This window comes from Lepus europaeus, chromosome 11, assembly GCF_033115175.1.
Source record: "Lepus europaeus isolate LE1 chromosome 11, mLepTim1.pri, whole genome shotgun sequence".
Taxonomy (NCBI): Eukaryota; Metazoa; Chordata; class Mammalia; order Lagomorpha; family Leporidae; genus Lepus; species Lepus europaeus.
The window spans coordinates 14,243,018-14,259,344 of NC_084837.1; the positions used below are offsets into that span (position 1 = coordinate 14,243,018).

General features: G+C 41.7%; 1 protein-coding gene and 1 long non-coding RNA gene across 8 annotated transcripts in view; one reads left to right on the top strand and one right to left on the bottom strand.

The window, feature by feature from the left end:
• Positions 1-4,304, bottom strand: part of UBE3A (ubiquitin protein ligase E3A) — a 117,490-nt gene extending 113,186 nt beyond the window's left edge. For 6 of the 7 annotated variants that reach the window (XM_062205022.1, XM_062205020.1, XM_062205017.1 and 3 more), the window contains exon 1: positions 3,758-4,303. The gene's annotated coding sequence lies outside the window, so the exon portion shown is untranslated. Of the gene's footprint in view, positions 1-3,757 lie in introns of all 7 variants that reach the window. The other variant, XM_062205023.1, reaches the window with a different exon arrangement.
• A 199-nt stretch (positions 4,305-4,503) lies between these two features.
• LOC133769796 (uncharacterized) lies at positions 4,504-12,452 on the top strand. Its single transcript, XR_009867270.1, has 3 exons — positions 4,504-4,915; positions 9,114-9,309; positions 10,536-12,452. It is a non-coding gene; the product is annotated as an uncharacterized LOC133769796 (long non-coding RNA).
• The last annotated feature ends 3,875 nt before the right edge of the window (positions 12,453-16,327 follow it).

Consider the following 16,327-nt stretch of genomic DNA (forward strand, 5'->3'; position numbering starts at 1 on the left):
GCTGTAGCGGCCATTTGGGGGGTGAACCAACAGAAAAGGAAGACCTTTCTCTCTGTCTCTCTAACTCTGCCTGTCAAACAAAAAAAAGAAAGAAAAAATTTTAAAAAAAGGTTATATAAACAAAAAATGAAACAGTTAAGTCTTTTAGCAGTTGGGGGTAGGGGGAGGGCAGGAAGTGTTAAGTCCTCAAAATTGTCCTAGGATTGGAAAGTCGTAGGAATGTAGTTCCATTAAGCCATATGGTTTCACCCCTCAAAAAAATGTTACGTACTTATGTAGATAAAGTCACTAGACAATCAACTTCCAGAAGACATCTTTCTTATCTATGTGGCCCCTGTATCTAGCTCAATTCATAGTAGCCACACAGTAGGTACCTAATAACTGAAAGTTCATCATTTACTGATTACTGTTAAGTAATGCACCCAAACTTTGGTGCCTGAGTCTGAATGTTAGCGCCCTCCCCTCAAATTCCTATGTTGAAAGCCCAACTCCTAAAGTGAGGTATTAGTAGGTGAGGATCTCTGGGAGGCTCCACCCTCATGAACAGGATTAGCACCCTTGTAAAATAGAAATCCTTCTACCTGTCCACCACCTTGTGAGATTACAGTGAAAAGACCACTGATTATGAACCAGGAAGTGAGCCCTCACCATATTTAAATTTGCCAGCATCCTGACCTGAGATTTCAGCCTCCAGAACTGTGAGATATAAATGTGCTGTTTAAAATAATTTAGTTTGTTTTTTTCTGTAAGCCACCCAACCTATGATACTTTATAATAGCAGTCCAAACATATTAAGACATCTGGCTGGCCGGTGCAGCAACTCACTAGACTAATCGTCCACCTGCGGCACCGGCACCCCGGTTCTAGTCCCAGTTGGGGCGCTGGTTCTGTCCCGGTTGCTCCTCTTCCAGTCCAGCTCTCTGCTGTGGCCTGGGATGGCAGTGGAGTTTGGCCCTGGTGCTTGGGCCCTGCACCCGCATGGGAGACCAGGAGGGAGTACCTGGCTCCTGGCTTCGGACTGGTGCATCGTGCCAGCCGAAGCAGCCACTTGGGGGGTGAACCAACGGAAGGAAGACCTTTCTCCTCTCTGTCTCTCTCTCACTAACTCTGCCAGTCCAAAAAAAAAAAAAATCTAATTAAAAAAAAAAAAGACATCTGGTAACAGACTCTGGTAAAAACGAGGAGTTCTTGCCCTTGAAGAGTAAGCACAAAGTACAGCAAAGATAGCATGATGTAGTCCACCACATTCAAGGGACTTTTGACAATTCAAACCGGATAGGAGGATTTCTAAGGAAATACTTGTTCAGTGCTTATGTATTAGGCACTTTACATCCTTTAATACTCACAAATAGGAGTAAGTTCACCATCCTATTTTACAGATAAAACCGTGGCTCAAGACTAAGGAAACCATGGTATCCCCAGAATGAAAAGCAGGGTCTAAATCCAAAGTTATTTCTATTATACATACCACAATGTCTCTGATTATCTTTATACTTGGCCTGAGAGGAAGGCTGTCAAAACCAGCCAAAACTGTTGTCCAGAACCATCACAAAAACATCCAAAACTTTATTAAAGCAATTTACTTGAAAGAAAATTTCTGAAAAATCTGTCTTTACTCTTAACGATCAGAATACTAATTTTTGAAAATAAATGCATATGCACTTAGTATGTTTCTACATACAGGCCTACAAAGATTACAGATCTTAACAAAAAGTGTACATGATTAGAGAACATAATAATCATTTAAGAAAAGACATTTGGAAACATCATTTTCAATGCTTAGTCTGAAAAATTAGGCATGGTTCATAGTTTTAGATCATTCCACTAATATTTAAAAACCAGTAAATTATTACCAAATTTTCTGGAGAAAGGGGAGATTGAAATATAAGTAATTTAAGGTTTAAGAAAAACTGGTAACATGTAACATGTTACATGTTCAAAGATGCTGCAGCACTCAATGAATATTGTTAAATGGACTGGACAAGTGGTACAAAAACAGGTTTTACTCACACTTCTAACAGGTAAGTAAGCACCTTTACAGTTATTTAAGTCACACACAAAAAAAGAGTGAAATTTAGGAGAGAGAAAATAAAAACAGCTTACAAAAACAAGGAAAAAGAAATCAAAGCACAGTATTTTGTATCTCTGCATAAACTCCTCAGGGACGGGTGCAATGTCCAGAAGATGGTGTGCATATGACTTAGCACAGTAATGCCTAGTTAAATATTGACAATGAAACTTCACAGTTTACATTCTAATTTTCTACATAAAGATTACAAGTTACTTATTTGCATTATAATCTTGCATTTCTTATTACAAATCCTCACATATAAAGATTGTAAATTATTTCTAAAAGGTATTACTTGGGTCTTTTTCCTGTTGGTCATACTTACTGGTATTTCTATAAAAGGATTCTGGTCATTCAGAAGATTTATCAGCAGCATCATTAACACTATTCATTTAAAAAGTGATAAGCCACTATATATACATACCAAGACAAATTTCTTTTTGTCTCTCCTACATTGCAAATTTTACGTGATTTAGCACATAATGCCTTAAGTAAGGGTACTGTGGGTCAGAGGTGTAAAGAATACAGGTTCTTATCCTACTTGTATAATTTATTCAGCAAGATACTGGGTCTCTATGTGTCTTCGACATATAACTTCTTAACACCTGTAGTTAACTGTTGTATTTCTCAAAGCCCTTTTCTTCTCCAAAAGCCTTCGGAACCATTTTGCTGGGACCGTCAATAATGTACAGTGGAATGACCCCAAATTATTGGTCACATCCATGTTCCCTTAGGACTATTAGTTTGCATTTTCAACAGCACACTAGCCACTTAATAAACACAATCTCAAACAGATTTTATGCCGCTTCTATTTTAGCTAGCCCGTAGTAAGTCACAAAAGATTGAGAGGCTAAATTATCTTTCCAAGATTCTACACTTAACCAACCAATGTCCGTGTGAAAATTATATTAAAGATGTTCCAGACTAAAGCATTTGGCACATTCGATTCTGACTTCACCAAAAAAGCCTCCACACCAACATGAGGAAAGACTCCTTTTCATTTTCTCAAGTGAAAGAGGGAAAATAAATAAATAAATAAAAGGCCAACTGCTTGCAGGTGTGCACTTGACACAGCGGTCTCTGGCAAACCCAGTAACTCACGGTCAACTTCAGAATCCTGGTGACCAGTAACAAATGAGTAACTGGTGAGCACAAGCCTTCGCTTTGACATACCACCCCATCCATCCTTCCTCTCTCCCCCATCAACCCACCTCCAAAACCCCAGCCCACCAAGCACACTTCTAAATATGTCTAAATACGTCTTCCCCAAGAGAGTCAAAACATACACACACACAAACTCGACAATGCCGAGAAAAGGTTCACCATTGAAGAAAATGGCCTGCCCTTCCCAGCCTGGGGCCCCGTCTGGCTCAGCGAGCCTCGCTCCAAGGAGGCCCAATTCTCGACGCCCTGCACGTCCCGTCCCGCCTCCTGCCCGCACGGGCGACAAAACCCTGCCTCCGGCGCTCAGCCAGGACTGACAGTTAAGGCTGCAGCAGCCGCGGCCACCAGGGGCCTTCTCCTGGCACTGGCCCCTCCAGACCACGCGCCCCTAAACACCCGCTCCAGCAGAGGTGGGGGAAGGGGCGCCTACCCTTGCCAGAGCAGGCCCTGAGGATGGCGAGGGACACAGGGAACCGAGGGCAGGAAGCGCCGCCCGGCCTTGGCCGCGTCCGCAGCAACACTGACCTGTCGTCGCCCCCGCGTCTGGGCTGCGGCCGCCTCACTGGTCGTCGTCGCCCTCGCCCGCCGCCTCCGCCCGCCACCGCCTCGTTCCCTTTCGCTGCCGCCACCGCCGGGGCTCATGCGGGACCCGCGCTTCCTTCTCCGGAAACCGAGGCCGGGAAAGGGGGCGCCGGGACCGCCGAAAACCCGGCGTTCGTCGCTGGCCGCCGCTGTCTGTCCACACTGGGGGGCTGCGGGGCGCTCCAGGCAGGGGCTATAGGCCGCGAGCTACTCCGAGGAGGAGCCGAGGGAGGCGCCGCCGCCCGCTGCCGTGAGCGCGGGGTCGGCAGAGGTGAAGCGTAACTCGGCGGCGGATGACGGGCGCCTGGGCCGGCGGACGGCTACGCGGCGGCAGGGTGCGCGAGCGAGCGAAGGCTGGTGTGTCGGGGTCGCGGCGAAGGGGAAAAGGCCCTGTCGTCTCCTGTAGTCACCCCGAACCCAGCGCCACCATCTTGGAAGAAACACGGCTCTCGCGGCCGCGGCGCAAGACGGGAGGACTAGCTGGGCGGGCAAAGTATCCCAGCAGGCAGCGCGCGCTGCCCGGCCGGGCGAGGGCTCCGGGCCCGGACGCGAGGACGTGGGGCGGGGCCAGGACGCGCGCGGGAGGGCGTCCCGCTCCGCCCCTCCCGCCGGCGCTGGCTCTGCCCTCCTCCCGCTTGCCGTCGCCGCCGGCGCAGGGGTCGCTGGGAAGGAGAGGTGGTCCGCGGCTCTTTGGAGAGTCCCGCTAGGGTCGGTCGCCATCTTGGGACTGGGTGGGAGTAATGCCTCCTGTCGCCTCCTGTTGTCTGCAGACCGTCAGAAAGAGAGGTGTACTCTGGAGGCCCCCTCGGAAGGTTCCAGACCCCACTAATCGGCCCAACGGAAGAGCGGGCCTCCGACCTTGTTGGGAGTCGGATGGGCTCCCGCTGTCAGTCAAGGTGGCATTGCTAGCCTGCAGCCCCGAAGCGGACGGAAGCTGACCGTTACTAAATCTCGGACCCCAGCCCCTTTTCACCCGTAGCTGCCCTTGTAAATATTACATCGGCGGCCCCGGAGTGCGGGCCAGTCCTCCGGAGACCAAGGTCATCTGCTTAGGCCTCTCGCCAGCACAGGATATGTCACTAGTTTACCAGAAACTGGAAGGTAAAAGCCCACCTCCTGCAGTTTTGGCTCTCTAGGTTGTCGATTAAGAGAAGTGGCCTCCTGCTTGGCCCCAGGCGGAATGAGGCTGAGTGTCATCCATGTGACAGCTGAACCCATTTAAAGCTATGTGTTGTCATGTTAAGTAACAAGGTCATTATTTTATTTTAAAAGGCTTTTTTTTTAATATGTATTAATGGTTTTGCAACACTTGCTAGCAAAACTGTAAGAGAATTACAATGCATAGTCTCAAGGCTTGCAGCTTTGCTGATATCAGTGATGGTATACAGCAGTGCATTTTTTAACCGTCATTTTCACAGCATCTTTTTTTTCTATAATCAGGAAAATATAATCAATAAAATATATAATAAGCCATGGCAAGTTTTGATATTTTGACTCTGATTTTTTTTTTATTCCCCTCTACATTGGAATACTGGTGTTATATTTTATGAAAGGGAATAGTTAAAATTATAATCTCAAGTGTTTATCTTTGCAAATTATTGAAAAAAAGAAAGTCTTTATAAAGACTTGATGGAATAATTGAAGCAAAACGTTACTACTAAATCTGGCATGTGAAGATACTTTTAGCTATTCTACTTCCTGTTAAGTAGAAATTGAATAAATTAAATGTGATTTTCTAATAGCCTGGTGTATAAAAAGATGGCAGAAATCTCTGAGTTCCAAAAAAATTAAAGACAGAAGGGAAGGGAAGTGAATTTGCTCATACGTGTAACAAAATGACTATCACTAAGATCAAGGAGTATCCTAATTCCTCCCAGGAACCTGGAGAAATTACACATATCCTTTTTAGTTCATTAACATTAAATATGTATTATTAAATATGACACTAATCCATGAACTCACTGAGCTCCTTGCTTTATCCATTTTAAAATTTAGAAAGCTGTTGGTAAGAATTACCAGCATGAACAATATCAGGATTTCTTAGAACACTAGTAGTGTTTACCTCCATATATATCAGTTTGGTGAATTTTTTTTATATCAGACCCTTCTTCAGATATGTTTTCTCAAGAATATAACTTAATATCCACTAAGTGAGTAGTAAATTCTTTATTCTAGTCAAAATAAGACTCAGTAGTTTCTAATAACTTTCTCAATTCTGATATAAAGAAGCAGTTTAATTTTAGAAGCATATGCGTTAATGCTTTGAACAAACTGAACTTAAGCTGTTTGCCCAGAACTGTGCCAGGCCTTGGAAAACAATAAAAGAGCAACAGTCTATCCCTGCGCTCAAGAACTCACACTTCAAGAGGAAGTGGAACCTGTAAAGTTGTAGACACTTCATCTGAATAATCTAATATTTGAGTGAGGGTATCTGCAAATATGTATCTATTTAAACTAATAAGCTTTTGTAAATTGAAACATTTTTGGCCTAAATTCTGGTTAGGTTGGCTTTTTGCCAGGACTGCTTTGTTACTCAAGAATTCCTATTGATATGAGTCAACAGATGAATCAAATGCAAAAGTTCATTTTTTATTACCCAGCATGCCCTGGGACCAGGAATCAGCTGAGAGCATGGAAGAGAAAACAGATATGATTGGATGACATTCACTTGCTGTTTTTATGCTGCATCAAAGTGTTTCACACTTAACTATTGAAAGGCACTAAATTTCATGATGTCAGTAAATCCCAGTAGTTAAGAAATATTGAAACAAAATAAGCTCCATGGAGAACATTATCTGACGTGTAAGTGCTCAATAAATGTTAGTATAGTAACAGTAAATGTTGGTGGTAGGAACATAGTATTATCTCTATCATTCTTTAGCATGACACGTGTCAGGCATGAATTCCTTCATGCCCTCACCCTTATTCCTACAATCCTGTCTTCATTTGCATTGCTCCTGACCTGTTGTCTTAAACTATGAATCATCCTTTCCACAACTAGTCTTTGGGCAGCGGAGTCACCTTAAGACTATTCTTTCAGTTGTTCCCTCTGCTGCCTTTGTCCTTTCTGCTAAGTAGAACTATGTACACTTTGCCATTTCCTTCCAAGCCCCTCTTCAACTCTGAAAAATAGAGCATCTGCCTCCATTTTACTAAATATACTGTTTGGCATAATGGCCAAATCCAAAGACTGCTTCTCAGTTTTCATAGTAACTGACTTCTCTACAACCTTCCACACTGCTGACCGCTGCCTCCTGGAAATTGCTCCCTTGGTTATATAGTCTTGTGTTCTCTGGCCTCTTCTTCTAGACTCTTGAACAGCAAGTCTCCTATGGAGAATCCTTTTCCTCCCAAACCGTGGTTCTCTTTGCCTATCATATTATATAGTCTGACACTACCGATTCAGTCAGCGCTCAAGTCTGAGTCTTGAACACAGGTGTCACTCAGAAGCTTGCTTTTTTTTTTTTTTAATGATTACAGTAGTAAACTGTATTATATATATAATATATATATATTCTCAGATTATTTTTTTAAGATTTGTTTATTTATTTAAAAGGTAGAGGGCTTCCATCCACTGGTTCACTCACTAAATGGCTTCAGTGGCCAGAACTGGGCTGATCAGGAGCCAGGAGCTTCTTCCAGGTCTCCCACATGGTTGCAGCAGCCCAAGCACTTGGGCCATGTTCTGCTGCTTTCTCAGGCACATAAGCAGGGAGCTGTATTGGAAGTGAAGCAACAAGGACTTGAACCAGCCCTCATGTGGTATGCCAGTGCTGCAGGTGGTGGCTTTCAACCTCTACAACAGGCCTATAGGCCTTATAAGGCCTGCAGGATCTTTTGGTCTGGCCCTGCCAAAGCGACTGCAGGAGAAACTTGAAATTCAGTAAATTATAGCAGGCTCATTTTTTTAAGATTTATTTATTTATTTGAAAGGCAGAATTACGGGGGTTGGAGGGGACTTCCATCCACTGGTTCACTCCCCATATGGCCACAATGGCCAGAGCTGCGCCAATTGGAAGCCAGGAGCCAGGAGCTTCTTCCAGGTCTCCCATGCAGGTGCCGGAACCCAAGGACTTGGGCCATCTTGCACTGCTTTCCCAGGTCATAGCAGAGAGCTGGATTGGTAGTGAAGCAGCCAGGGCTTCAACCAGCACCCATATGGGATGCTGGCACTGCAGGCAATGGCTTTACCCACTATGTCACAGCGCCAGCCCTAGCAGGCTCATTTTTAAGTTGATAATTTTGTATGGTCCGTGAATGTTATAAATATCCAAATGGCCCTTAGCAGAAAAAAGTTTCCCACCCTTACTAGACGGAGTATCTTCAACCCCTTATTGGATATTTGTACTATATGTTCTGCAGACACATCAAACTCAAACTGAGTTTGTTCCATTTTCCAACATTCACTGAGGTAGAGAGATATCTGCAGAGGAGCAGATTTTTTAAAAATCAAGTATGAATTTAGTGTTGGCAGTGTTAGATTTGAGATGTTTATTAGATACCTGTAGTAAGGACTCCTTGCTGGTTGACCCATGCTATGTCCTCTCCTCTTCTTCCAGGTAGCAGAATATCCAGCCAGACACATGGTTGTGTATAATGAACTCCCAAGTGTGACCATATCACTAAGTTCTGGCCAGTGGGATATGAGCAGAAATGATGTGTGCAACTGCCATATCATAGTCCAAAAGAAATGGAATGTTCCTTGTACTTTCCCTTTGTTCTTTTGTGGTGACTGGAATGTGTTTGAAATGGTGAACAATGTTGGAGAGTGCTATGGTCTAAATGATTGTTTCTCCTTCAAAATTCATGTGGAAATTTAGAACCCACTGTAGTGGTACTAATAGGTGGGACTTTTGGTGAAGACAGTTAAGTCATGAGGACTCTGCCTTCACAAATGGATTAGTGTCCTTATGAATTAACTGGAAGGAGCTGGCTTGGGCCCTTCTGTGCCTTCTGCCAAAATGAGGAAATGGCATTCTTCTTCTCCAGAGGATGCAGCAACAAGGCACTACTGTGGAAGCAGAGCAGAGCCCTCACCAGATGCTGAACCTGCCAGCATCTTGATCTTGGACTTCTCAGCCTGCAGAACTATGAGAAAATAAATTGCTGTTGTTTATAGATTACCTAGTCTCCAGGATTTTTGTTTTAGCAGCACATATGAAAATAGAGGGAAACAGTCTAGGAATTGCAAAGCAACACAGGGGATCCCTGAGGACTTCATGGGGGCAGAGCTGTTTATCAGGTTAAACTTTGTTGTGAGACAGCTACTGACTTCTCTAATCTGCTGTGGTTATTCTAGATCCCTTTTAGTGCAGCTGACCTCATCCAGGTGAAGACATCAAGAAGGAAGTTGGATGTGGGAATCTGGAGTTAGGGAAGCATGAAAACCAGCTCACCCTGCATCCCTTGACTTGCTGATGACTCTACCACCTGGTCATAATAATGTTAATAATCTTCAATTTCTTCCTCTCCTTCACTTTCCTGGAAATTAAAAGGTAAAGTCATATACTACGTAAAGAATTGGCTTTAGGTTTAGGCAGTATAACAAAGTGCACATGCACCCAATATTCTAGCAAGTGCAAAAATGCCAGGCAAAACCTGTCTAATTCAGTTGCTTCTTATATAAAATTAGGTGGTTGTGAGGATTAGCACTAGTAGCTAGGCACATAACACAGGTTCAACAAAGGTAAGCCTTTTTTTTGTAATCACATGCAAATCCCAGTTGTGTGTGACATGTACCAGATACAGAACAAGAGTTAGTATCTGTGTTTCCTCATCAGTAAAATGGGAAAAATAATAGTACTGACCTCCCAGGGCCTTCATTCTTCCATTTATTATGTATCTATTGAGTAGATATGATGTGCCAACCCAGTTCTGGGTGCCAAGAATATGGCAGTGAACAAAACAGCCTATCCTTATGGCGTTTATGATGTAGTGGAGGAAGGAAACCAACACACGTGGCAAGTGTTAGGGAGAAATAAAAATGCAAAGGGTATAAGGGAGTTTTATCATGCAAGATAGCCAGAGAATGGCTAATTGAAAAGATCACGTTTAAGCAGAGACTTTCACAGAAGTGAGGGAATAAGCTGTGGGAATACAGAGGAAAGAAGCTTTAGCAGGCCCTGTGGCAAAAAGTTGCTTAAAACTGTCTAGGAACAGTTAGGAAGGCACTGTGGCTAGAGAGACAAAGGGGGAGAGATGAATCTGAGCTTAGAGAAGTCACACTGGGTCTTAGCCTAGAGAATTGTGTAGCTTAGTAACTTGAGTATTTGCACTAAATACAGTGGGAAACCTCTGAAAGATTTCAGGAGGTTATGACACTATGTAGCCTATAAAAATTACTCTAGCTACTGTGTGAAGAATGGAAAAAGATAGTATATGTTAAGTGTTTAGTGTCTGATATGTGAGAAGTATTCAGTAAATGGTAATAAGGATAATTATTACAATTGCTGTTGTGATTATCGTCATTATAGCATCCATTTCCTCCTATATAACCCCATTGTCACTATCTTAATTTGGACCCTTAGTGTTTTGTTCCTTAGTTGTTCCTTAGTGTACCATAAATTCCAGAAAGTCACTATCTCATCCACTGTGTTATCCCCAGCACCCATCAAAATGCTGCTTCATATTAATATTACTTGATTACTGAATGTCCTCAAAAAAACCTTTTTTTAAAATAAACAAATATGATCGTATTGCTTCCTTTCTTACCTCTGTCAAGGACTTCATCAGGGACTTCTGAACGTCTGAACTCCAGAATGAGCCAATTGGATGTGGCCTCTGCCTTCCAGCTTCATCTTCCACCCCCAACATGAACCCATTGCTCAAACAGTACTTACTTAAGAGTCATTTGAGCCCTTTTGCATGCAGTTCCTTCTACCTTTCAGACAAGTTCGAGCATCTCCTTTGAGAAGCCTGTGACCTGCTCAACTTGGTTGTTGCTCGTGCCACTGTACCACTTCTTCCTGTTGTGCACTGCCCACATGCTGTTGATACATGGGCTTGCACTTTTGTCACCCCATAAGTTCCTTGAGAGACTAGGGTGCCCTTAACTCTCCCCTGTGTTTCTGATACCTATCTCAATGGCTAAAACCTGACATCCTCCAGAAAAATGTAAATGAATCAACTCTTGTCGAGCTTAAAGGTAAAAGAAGAAAATCCCGAGATCAGTATGTCCAACAGAGTACCCTTTACTCAGCTAACAGTTGACAAAGTAACATATCTTTGTATGTTTCACTTTTCAGCTGTGTCAAGCAAAGATACAAGATGCAGAATCGCCTGCTTATAAAAATCCAGGAGAGACAGAAAAGTCAAGCATATCAATTTATTGTGAGAAATCTTAAATTGGTTTTTTTGTTTATTTGAAATAGTTACAGAGAGAGGTAGAGACAGAAAGAGAGGTCTTCCATCTGCTGGTTCACTCCCCAGATGGCCGCAACAACTGGAGCTGTGCCGATCCGAAGCCAGGAGCCAGGAGCTTCTTCCAAGTCTCCCACATGGGTGCAGGGGCCCAAGGACTTGGGACATCTTCTACTGCTTTCCCAGGCCGCAGAAGAGAGCTGGATTGGAAGAGGAACAGCCAGGACTAGAACCCATGCCCATATGGGATGCTGGCGCTTCAGGCCAGGGCATTAACCCACTGCACCACAGCACCAGCCCCATTAACTTATGAACTTTAATAAACTAGGTATGTAGCCTTTTACTCTCTTAGAAGCTTAGTATGGGGGCTGGCGCTGTGGTATAGTAGGTTAAACCTCTGCCTGTGGTGCTGGCATCCCATATGGACACTGGTTTGAGATCCAGCTATTTCACTTCTGATCCAGCTCCCTGCTACTGGCCTGGGAAGGCAGAGGAAGATGGCCCAAATGCTGGGCCTCTGAACCCACATGGGAGACCAGATGAAGCACCTGGCTTCTGGCTTTAGGCTGGCCCAGCTCCAGCTCTTGTGGCTATTTGGGGAGTGAACCAGCAGATGGAAGATCTCTCAGCTTCTCCCTCTCTTTATCTGTAACTGTGCCTCACAAATAAGTAAATAAATCTTTTTTAAAAATAATAATAAAAATAAAGATTAAAAACATGACCTTTACTATGTGATTAAAAAAATCAAATGATTACCATTTTATGGTTTCCATAGAAAAAAGGCAGCTTAGTATGTGATGTATAAAATGAAAATGAAGACACTGAACAAGACAGTCTGTGAAGTCCTACTTATGATTTATTCAAACACTAATTTCACTAAATGTTCCTATATTCAAGGCTACCTATTAAATCATTTGAGCAAAAACCTGGAAGTCCTCTCAAATTATGCTTTGACCTTGGTCATTTTAGTCTCTTTGTGTCTGCCTTAACCCAGCTGGAGAGTAGGTAGAAAAGGGAAGCATTTCATTGAATACCAGCTGCTACTGCTGCTGCTGCTAATCTGAGCTGTTCTGAATAAAACATATCCACTCAAATCAATGTAGCAGCCCTTAGTATTTTTTCCTTTTAATACGTGAATCATTTGAGTTCTTTGAAATCATTCACACTGCATCCAAATGTCTAATACTGTTTTAAATATGTACCATACTGATTCTAACAGGGATTATATATTTTATTATAAATAAAATCTTAGTATTAAGAACGGTGATTTTTATTTATTTTTTTTCCAGGATCTCTCTGGCTAGAGAAGAATCATAAATATCATTTGTAATTGATAAACAATATTTTTTAGTCTTGCTTAACACTGACATACAAGCTATAAAATTTTATGAAATTTTATTATGTGAACTCTTTGACATTGCTTCAAATAGAATTTTATACTTAAAGCATTTCTTTTAAAATTTTTGTTGTAACGTTAAACTAGCATTGCAATATGGAAAGATCAAGATTTTTAAGCATAGTAAAATTGGATAGATATCATTCATAGCATAAAATGTGTTAGGTTTCTTTTTTTATATATACCTGCTAAGCATGGTACTGAGTACATCTATATTTACTATATTTACAGTTACTTAACACAGAGTTCTTAAAATGGCAGTTTGTCTCCACAAATTGAATTTGTGTACTTATTAGGTGCCAGTTGCTTGAATAAATTTCATAGATTCTCCCCAAAATCTGGTATATTTTCACTTTGTGGATTAGGAAATTAAACTTATAATAAATAATCATATCTCACAGCTGAAAACTAGTACAGCTAGGATTTAAAGCCAGGGATATTTGGAGCATGAGCTTGTGTGTATGTGTTTGTTTTCTTATAACACATTGCTTTCTCAGGTAATAGAATTTTTTTAATTTCAAAAATAACATTTAATTGAAATGTTTTCTCATTCAATAATCCCTTGTTTCCTTGCTTCATAACACTTTTTACACGATAATTATATTCTCAAATTTTTACTCTGAATACAAAGCCCCTTTTCTGTAGTGTTCAGTTCAATACTGGGCATCTGGGAACCCCAGCCAGCCTGATCTGCCGTTACCCCTTTCCAGGATCCTGTCCTAATTATATGATGTTGGGCCAGCTGCTTAACACCAACAAGCCTCAATTTCTTTGTCTGCAAATGGGATGATATTGTGATGATTAAAGAGAAAAGGTGATGCTAACAATGTGACTGTCACATCATAAATGCTCAATAAATATTGATGAATGAGTGGATGAAATTACCTTATTATGGGGGTCCCTCAGAAACCAATATTGAGACAATTTGAGTGAAGTAATTTATTTGAAAGATAATCCAAAAAGCATTGATGAGGAAATAAGAATGTGAGCAGGAAATTATAGATAACCAATAAAGGGTACATTATCAATCAAGTATCTATTTTGGGGAACTGGAATTTACTTTTATTGGGAAACTGGGAGCCAGTGTAGAGTACTCGGTTCACAGTTTATCCTGTGAATTTGACATAATTGTCCTCAACCTGCTAGCTTTCTGTAGTAGGGCTTAGCAGCCCCAGCTGGTCAGAGAGAGCCCTAAACAAGAAATGCAGATGCCAGCAATTGAAACTAGGATTGATATGCAATATATTGGCAAGATGAAGGTCCCAAGGGAATCTTCTACATGAAACCTACCAACCCACCAGCCACACTAAAGTTAACCAGGCTTAGGGGATGGGAATGCAAACCAGAATGCCAGTTAATTGACTTAAATGGAGAAACAACATCACAGGAAATCCCTTCACTGGAAGGGACTTGAATGCATATGACCAAGACCATTCTTCCCCTGTGAGAAAATAAACAGAGCCTTCAAATAACAGAAGGTTGCCCAAAAGCTTGAAATCTAGACAAAGGGAATTGGAGGACTTGAATTTCTGGTGTTAAACTAAAATATCTGATATGTCCAACTTCCCAGTAAAGATCATTTTGACAGAGAAATGAGAATATTTGATGCTTTCTGGCCAGTGTCTCCTGGGAGGTCTACAGCCAACGTTTTTTCATCAGACTGTTGTTTCCACTGATGACTAGCCCTCTTGTTTTAGTGACTTATGTCAACTTCTGTTCTGGTCTATTATGTGTCTAATGTGAAAGCTCAGAAGGAAGTTGCATTTTCCTTTATTTTTGTCTTTGTGGCAGTTCTCACTGTGGGCACCAAGTCCAGAAATATTATACATTATTAGCTGAATGATTGTAATCTCCTCTTGTCCAGAAGTCTATTGCTATTATGAATAATCTGAACTTCAGGCCTCTCAAATCTTTGAAACCTACGAATTAGATCTTGGTATCTTTTCTACTGTTTTTTTCAGGTCACATATTTCTCACATGAAACGTGCTACATTTGTTCTTATCTCCTAATTTCTTTGTCATTATTTAACACTAAAGAAAAGTTTAAGAACAGTACAATGAACACACATATTTTCTTCACCCAGATTATCCAATTGTTTGTGTTTTGCCATACTTGTATTCCCTAACTATATAATATCCAAATATAGGATCATTTGATGGAAATTACAGACCTCATAACACTTTTTTCCTAAATACCTCAACATGTTTTTCCTAAGAACAAGGACATTCTTTTTATTTTTTAAGGTATATTGATTTATTTGAAAGAGTTGCAGAGAGAGGAAGAGACACAGGTAGATATTCCACCCACACGCTGGCTCATTCCCCAGATGACCACAACAGCTAGGGCTGGGCAAGGCCAAAGCCAGGAGCTTCTTCCAGGTCTCCCACATGGATGGCAAGGGCCCAAACACTTAGGCCATCTTCTGCTGATTTTTCAGGCTATTATCATAGAGCTGTATTAGAAGTGGTACAGTCAGGATAGGAACTGGCATCCATATGGGATGCCAGGGTCACAAGTAATGGCTTTGCCCATTATGCCACAATGCTGGCCCCAGGACACTTATATATAGAGATAATACCTTATGATATTTAACACTGATTCAATATTATCATTTAATATGCAATCCATATTTAGTTTTCCCCAATTATTGCAATAATGTTCTTTTTAGATGTTCCCCTCATCCAAGTTACACTCAAAATCATACATATCTTTAGTTTTCATTTCTTTAGTCTTTGTTTACCTTGAAACAGCCTAAGAAATTTCTTTTCTTTCATAACCTTGCCATTTTTCAAAGATTTCAAGGCAGTCGTTTCATAGAAATTCTCATAATCTGATTCATTTGATTATTTCCTCATGGTTAGATTCCCAACATACATTTTTGGAAATGAAATTGTTGTAAGTGATGTTATGCTCCTCTCACTGCATCACATGAGGAGGAGTTTATTTGTGATGCTGTCCTATTACTTGGTTAATGTGGTTAATATGCTAGATTTTTCTAAATGTAAATTGTAATTGCTAACTATTCTGAGTGGTGTTACTTTGAAGACAGAATAACTTCTAAAATTTTACCTGCTGGTTCTGGCAACCATGGTGATCATTGTATGAATCAACTTTACATTTTTTATTTCACAGTGATCATTTTTCTTCCATTCCTTTTGTCTGTGTTTGCTGTGTTCTCTAGTAAAGAAGAGATTTTTCAGGGCCACTATAATGGCATAGTAAGTTAAGCCACCATGTGCCACACTGACATCCCATATCAGAGTGTCAGTTGAGTCTTGCCTGCTCTGCTTCCAATCTTCAGCTAATGCATTTGGGAAGGCAGCAGATCATCCCAAGCTCTTGGGCCCCTGCTGTCCATGTGGGATAGTGTTCCTGGTTCCTGCCTTCAACATGGCTCGGACCTGACTATTTTAGCCATTTGGGAAGTAAAACAGCAAATGGAATTATCTCAATCTCTCTCTCTTCCTGTCTCTGTCATTCTGTTTTTCAAGTAAATAAATTAATATTTTAAAGAGAAAGTTTTTTCTCCTTTAATACTTTTTCTTTAGTATTAATATAGAGGGGGCCAGAGCTGTGGCACAGTAGGTTAATCCTCTGCCTATGGCACTGGCATCCCATATGGGTGCTGGTTCGAATCACGGCTGCTCCTCTTCCAATCCAGCTCTCTGCTACGGCCTGGGAAAGCAGTAGAAGATGGCCCAAGTCCTTGGGTCCCTGCACCCATGTGGGAGACCCAGAAGAAGCTCCTGGCTCCTGG